Genomic DNA, 7,507 nt, shown 5'->3' with positions numbered 1-7,507 from the left:
GCCTAAAACCCCAAACAGCAAGCAATGCAGGTGTAGAAGCACGGTGGCTTGGAAAAACTCCCATGAAAGGCCAGAACCTAGGAAGAAACCTAGAGAGGAACCAGGCTCTGAGGAGTGGCCAGTCCTCTTTGGCTGTGCCGGGTGGAGATTATAACAGGAGATTATAACAGAACATGGCCAAGATGTTCAGATGTTCATAGATGACCAGCAGGGGTAAATAATAATAATCACATGGTTGTCGAGGTGCAACAGGTCAGCACCTCAGGAGTAAATGTCAGTTGGCTTTTCAGAGCCGATCATTAAGAGTATCTCTACCGCTCCTGCGGTCTCTAGAGAGTTGAAAACAGCAGGTCTGGGACAGGTAGCACGTCCGGTGAACAGGTCAGGGTTCCATAGCCGCAGGCAGAACAGTTGAAACTGGAGCAGCAGCACGGCCAGGTGGACTGGGGACAGCAAGGAGTCATCATGCCAGATAGTCCTGAAGGCATGGTCCTAGGGCTCAGGTCCTCCGAGAGAGAGAATTAGAGGGAGCATACTTAATTCACACAGGACACCGGATAAGACAGGAGAAGTACTCCAGATATAACAAACTGACCCTAGCCCCCCGACACATAAACTACTGCAGCATAAATACTAGAGGTTGAGAGACAGGAGGGTTCGGGAGACACTGTGGCCCCATCAGACGACACCCCCGGACAGGGCCAAACAGGAAGCATATAACCCCACCCACCTTGCCAAGCACCAAGTTGGTTATTCAAATCAAATGTTTATTTATACATATATATATATTATATTTGTGACATGCGCTGAATACGACAATTACTTACAAGCCCTTAACCAACAATGCAGTTTTAAGAAAAATACCTACAAAAATAAGAAATAAAAGTAACAAATAATTAAAGAGCAGCGGTAAAATAACAATAGTGAGGCTATTGTAAATATGTACATGTAGTAGAGTTAAGTGACTATGCATAGATAAGAGTAGCAGCAGGGGCAATGCAAATGGTCTGGGTAGCCATTTGATTAGATGTTCAGTAGTCTTATGGCTTGGGGGTAGAAGCTGTTTAAACCCTGACTAGGGTGGCTGGGGTCTTTGACAATTTTAGGGCCTTCCTCTGACACCGCCTGGTATAGAGGTCCTGGGTGGCAGGAAGCTTGGCCCCAGTGATGTACTGGGCCGTTTGCACTACCCTCTGTAGTGCCTTGCGGTCGGAGGCCGAGCAGTTGCCATACCAGGCAGTGATGCAACCCGTCAGCATGCTCTCGATGGTGCAGCTGTAGAACCTTTTGAGGATCTGAGGACCCATGCCAAATATGTATCAGTCTCTTGAGGTTTTTGTTGTGCCCTCTTCACGACTTTCTTGGTGTGTTTGGACCATTCTAGTTTGTTTGGTGATGTGGACACCAAGGAACTTGAAGCTCTCAACCTGCTCCACTACAGCCCCGTCGATGAGAATGGGGATGTGCTTGGCCTTTTTTCCTGTAGTCCACAAATCATCTCCTTTGTCTTGATCACGTTGAGGGAGAGGTTGTTGTCCTGGCACCACACGGTCACACTGATCTCCACTGTTGTGTCATCGGCAAACTTAATGATGGTGTTGGAGTCGTGCCTGGCCGTGCAGTCATGAGTGAACAGTGAGTATAGGAGGGACTGAGCACGCAACCCTGAGGGGCCCCCGTTTGAGGATCAGCGTGGCAGATGTGTGTTGTCTACCCTTACTTCCTGACGGGGTGGCCCATCAGGAAGTCCAGGATCCAGTTGCAGAAGGTGTTTAGTCCTAGGGTCCTTAGCTTAGTGATGAGCTTTGAGGGCACTATGGTGTTGAACGCTGAGCTGTAGTCAATGAATAGCATTCTCACATAGGTGTTCCTTTTGTCCAGGTGTGAAAGGACAGTGTGGAGTGCAATAGAGATTGCATCATCTGTGATCTGTTGGGCGGTATGCAAATTGGAGTGGGTCTAGGGTTTCTGGGATAATGGTGTTGTGAGCCATGACCAGCCTTTCAAAGCACTTCATGGCTACAGATGTGTGTCCTATGGGTCGTAGTCATTTAGGCAGGTTAACTTGGTGTTCTTGGGCACAGGAACTATGGTGTTCTGCTTGAAACATGTTGGTATTACAGACTTAATCAGGGACAGGTTGGAAATGTCAGAGAAGACACTTGCCAGTTGGTCAGCGCATGCTTTGAGTACACGTCCTGTTCCGTCTTGCCTTGCGGCCTTGTGAATGTTGACCTGTTTCAAGGTCTTACTCACATCAGCTGCGGATAGCATGATCACACAGTCGTCCGGAACAGCTGGTGCTCTCATGCATGTTTCAGTGTTACTTGCCTCGAAGCGAGCATAGAAGTAATTTAGCTCGTCTGGTAGGCTTGTGTCACTGGCAGTTCGCGGCTGTGCTTCCCTTTTGTAGTCGTAATAGTTTGCAATCCCTGCCACATCCGACGAGCGTCGGAGCCGGTGTACTACCTTTCGATTCGATCTCAGTCTCAGTATTGAGGCTTTGCCTGTTTGATGGTTCGTCGGAGGGCATAGCGGGTGTCTGGAGTAAATCAGTCTCGTCCGACTCATTAAAGAAAAATGTATTTGTCCAGTTCAAGGTGAGTAAACGCTGTTCTGATGTCCAGAAGCTCTTGCAACATTATGTTACAAAATAAGTTACTGACAATTTGAAAAAACAAACAAAATAGCACGGTTGGTTAAGAGCAGCATCCATCCCCTCCGGAGACATCTATTTCATTATTAGAAAATCTCCATTGTGCTAAACATGCACACAAAGAACATTCTTCATCACACCCACCGCCACCATGGGCTCTGTTCACAATGCTGACATCAGCAAACCGCTCGCCCACATGATGCCATACACGCTGTCTGCCATCTGCCCGATACAGTTGAAACTGGGATTCATCCATGAAGAGCACACTTCTCCAACGTGCCCACTGGCCATCGAAGGTGAGCAATTCCACTGAAGTCGGTTTACGACACCAAACTGCAGTCAGGTCAAGACCCGGGTGAGGACGACGAGCACGCAGATGAGCTTCCCTGAGACGGCTTCTGACAGTTTGTGCAAACACACAGTTTCATCAGCTGTCCAGGTGGCTGGTCTCAGACCATCCCTCAGTTTCATCAGCTGTCCAGGTGGCTGGTCTCAGACCAACCCACAGTTTCATCAGCTGTCCAGGTGGCTGGTCTCAGACCATCCCACATTTCATCAGCTGTCCAGGTGGCTGGTCTCAGACGATCCCCCAGTTCATCAGCTGTCCAGGTGGCTGGTCTCAGACGATCCCTCAGGTAAGGAAGCCGGATGTATAGGTCTTGGGCTGGCGTGTTACACGCGGTTGTGAGGCCGGTTGGACATACTGACAAATTCTCTAAAATAATGTTGGATATTCCTGCAGTCAGCATGCTAATTGCACGCCTTTCAAAACTTGAGACCTCTGTGGCGTTGTGTGACAAAACTGCACATTTTAGTGGTGTTTTATTGTCCCCAGCACAAGGTGCACCTGTGCAATGATCATGCCATTAGATCAGCTTCTTGATATGCCACATCTGTCAGGTGGATTAATTATTGCTTGATTATTTTAACCCCCCCACTCAACTGCCCCAACCCCCCCCTCTAGAACAGAACAGCGCAAACTGGCTCTAACCAGAATAGAAAGAGGAGTGGGAGGCCCCAGTTCACAACTGAGCAAGAGGACAAGTACATTAGTGTCTAGTTTGAGAAACAGATGCCTCACAAGTCCTGAACTGACAGCTTCATTAAATAGTACCCGCAAAACACCAGTCTCAACGTCAACAGTGAAGAAGTGACTCCGGGATGCTGGCCTTCTAGGCAGAGTTGCAAAGAAAAAGCCATATCTCAGACTGGCCAATAAAAATAAAAGATTAAGATGGCAAAAGAACACAGACACTGGACAGAGATGGCTTTTTCTTATTCTGGTTAGAGCCAGTTTGCGCTGTTCTGTGAAGGGAGTAGTACACAGCGTTGTACGAGATCTTCAGTTTCTTGGCAATTTCTCTCATGGAATAGCCTTCATTTCTCAAAACAAGAATAGACTGACGAGTTTCAGAGGAAAGTTCTTTGTTTTCTGGCCATTTTGAGCCTGTAGTCAAACCCACAAATGCTGATGCTACAGATACTCAACTAGTCAAAAGGCCAGTTTTATTGCTTCTTTAATCATGACAACAGTTTTCAGCTGTGCTAACATAATTGCAAAAGTGTTTTCTAATGATCAATTAGCCTTTTAAAATGATAAATTGATTAGCTAACACAACGTGCCATTGGAACACAGAAGTGATGGTTGCTAAAGTGATGGGCCTCTGTACGCCTATGTAGATATTCCATTAAAAATCAGCCGTTTCCAGCTACAATAGTCATTTACAACATTAACAATGTCTACACTGTTTTTCTGATCAATTTGATGTTATTTTAATGGACAAATGTTTTTGCTTTTCTTTCAAAAGCAAGGACATTTCTAAGTGACCTTTAACTTTTGAACGGTAGTGTGTATATATTATTCCCGACTACCCAGTTGTCTTGAACTCACTGAAGTCAGTTTTCGCAGTTTTGAGGTAAGTTGTTTTTAGCGCAGCACAAAACCATGCTTCATTGACAGCATGGCCAATGTTGAATGTTTATCATTTTAAATGTGGAAAAGAGACCCTTAATCCCAGACTTGGGACCACACAGCCACTCCACTGAATAGCAGGCTAGTGATGCTTTGCAATGCTTGCAGTTAGCCACTGATTCCTTCCAAACCACTCATTGTTGAATTTGCGATTTCCAACTTGTGTAACGTTTACACCGATACGGTTTATCTATAAATTCTCTTCATTTGACAAGGATAAAAAGGATTTGCCAGTAGATTGTCGACATGATGCATGCAGGCTAAGACTTTGACATGATCAGTCCAATCAAAGCTACTGTAGATATAACGTGATTTGACGTCATTTTATCTGTGGCCTTCTTGGATGGGCACTTCTAATGTAACTCTATGGCAGCACCGAAGGGGATAGAATTGTCTAGCTCTACCCTTAGACTTGGCGGTGACGTAGTGTCCCCATGAGTGACAGAACACTGAGCCAATAACGACGCAACGCTCTGTATTTTCTGCTGGCTTGCCCCACCACCAACAGAAAGCACCGAGCGAGGCTGAAGCACCTGCATTTTGGGAGTGACTTACTGGAGCTGCTTTACTCAAGAAAACAAGACAAGAGACCATGTTTGTATGCGGCTTTATTAACTCAATGATATATATTTCTACATTGTTTGCAAACTGATATGTGACACGTATTAATGCCAAAATAACATGCAAAACAGGCAAGCCCAACCTGCCCGGAATGACAGGTCGCCATTGCTCTATACATATTAGTGTTCATAGAATATTAGTGTAACATTTTGGTATTTGCCCATCATTGTAAATAAGAATTTGATCTTAATYGACSTGCCTGGTGAAGCATTTTTGGAAGTTTTGTGTTATGGGTGTAAAATGGCACTTTGATGCCGCCAGTCGGTAAATGTGAATTACTGCAACACCAGTGTAACCCGGATGTATTACAATGTGCCGTTACAAGACGGGTTACTCGCATCGGTGACTGTCTCGTCAGTTTAGTCCCTATGCCGACAGGAGACACTCAGATCACTCCTGAATATGTAGTCATTAGGAATATGTAACATTGATTCATAACATGTAGTTATCAAGAATAAACAACATGGATTCCCAACATTAGAATAACATGTTATCATTAGTCCCCTGACGCCGAAGACAGCCCTCCGCACCTCTCTGATTCAGAGGGGTTGAGGTTACATTTCCGACGACACATTTCAGTTGTACAACTGTCTAGGTATCKCCCTTTCCCATTAGAATAACAGTGGCCCTAGACTCTGAGTGTCAGCTTTACCCAGGGGTGAAAGTAATGCGGTATGGTCCGGTAGGGCGAACTTATCACCATACAACATGCCCCAAACAACGGCTAGTACACCATTATGGTACAGTACTGCATGCCGGCCGCTTGAAACAATTAGCGGAATTGACTGGAAACCGGATGGYATGTTCTCCTGATTGCGTTGTAGTTTGAGGAGAAAACTGACGTTTTGTCATGGCGGAGATGAGTGGCCGTGACCGAGGTTGGACAACAGTGGATACATCAATTCAGACTACAAGTTTACTGCTCCTAATGACAATCGCAGAACATCATTTCMATCTATACGGAGGTGTTTTGTTACAGATGTATCTTTCCATTCATCAAATTGCGGATGAACGCCGCACTGTAGGGGTTTGGATGCTGAAATGATGGATGGATGAGCGCGGGTAGCCTACAGGAGCGCCTTTAAGTGATTGTTTGACAACCGGATGACTGGTTGTGTTTATGCCACGTTAAAAAGGGGCATAGGCATCATGTCCATGAGGCTAAGGGAAGCTCAGCTTTCCCTAAAGTAAAGTTAATTAAATTGCCAAAATTATACAGCCTAATTAGCTTACTCCTGTCTATACATACATGAATAAAATCATTCAAAATAGGCTACTACACCAGAAAGCATGATTTGGCAACAGAGGATCATTAGCTTATTTTGTTCAGGGGCAGAACGAGCTTGCTGCACTATTCTACTGGCAATTTGGCCCATCAGATAAATAACTGTTCTAGTTATTTCAATGCCTCCACCAACTGCTGTTTCGGAGCTCTCCGCCTGGGGGTCATGGGTGTGACTCTTCACTGGCCTCTCCAGAACAGTCCAGCGTTTTCTTCTTGAAACATTCCAGGGTGCTTCTATGTGATTAGGTTCGTTGTCCTACTGGAAGACCCACAGCCTTTTGGACACACTCCAAAATACCCTGATAATCTGCTCATTGTTTTGTCTTGTTGGGGGAAGTCCAACTCAGGCTTTCTGGTTTCTCCTTCAGCAGCGTGTTCTTCCTGGTGTTTTACCAACAACCAAAACAAAGCATTCAGATAAAACAACAGCCTCCCTGCTGTCAGAGATGGTGGAGGTTTCATAATGCTGTTGGTTGCTGCTGCTAGTGGTCTTGGACACGTGAAGAATAAATCAGCAGATTCGGGTTTTTGGAGTCCAATGTTCCACCCAGGATCCAAAACCTGGGTCTCCATTAAAAGTTGTGGGTCTTCCAGCAGGACAATGACCCCCAAACAGAGGTTCTGGAATGCCAGCGAAGACCCCAAATTGACGGTAAAAGGTGCGCAAGCATATATTTTTTGCTACAAGAAGTGTTTTGTCTGCGATTATCTTGGTCAATAGGCTGTGCAACCAAGTACTAGCTCTGGGGTGCCAATCATTTTGTCGATGCCATTTTGTCTTTAAGTTTACAATTTTGTAATTTTAAGAAAATAAAGTTTACAATAAAATTGGTTCTGCAATGTTGAAGATCTAATAAGGTGTGGTGACCTAAACGTTTCTCAAACGTCACTTATTTGAGAAATAGGGAACTAAGAAAGTGGTATTGGTACATACTGGTTACTGTCTACCAGCCTGGGACCGTTTCTATACAGA

This window comes from Salvelinus sp. IW2-2015, unplaced genomic scaffold, assembly GCF_002910315.2.
Source record: "Salvelinus sp. IW2-2015 unplaced genomic scaffold, ASM291031v2 Un_scaffold2936, whole genome shotgun sequence".
Lineage (NCBI taxonomy): Eukaryota > Metazoa > Chordata > Actinopteri > Salmoniformes > Salmonidae > Salvelinus > Salvelinus sp. IW2-2015.
This window is presented reverse-complemented; position numbering follows the sequence as displayed.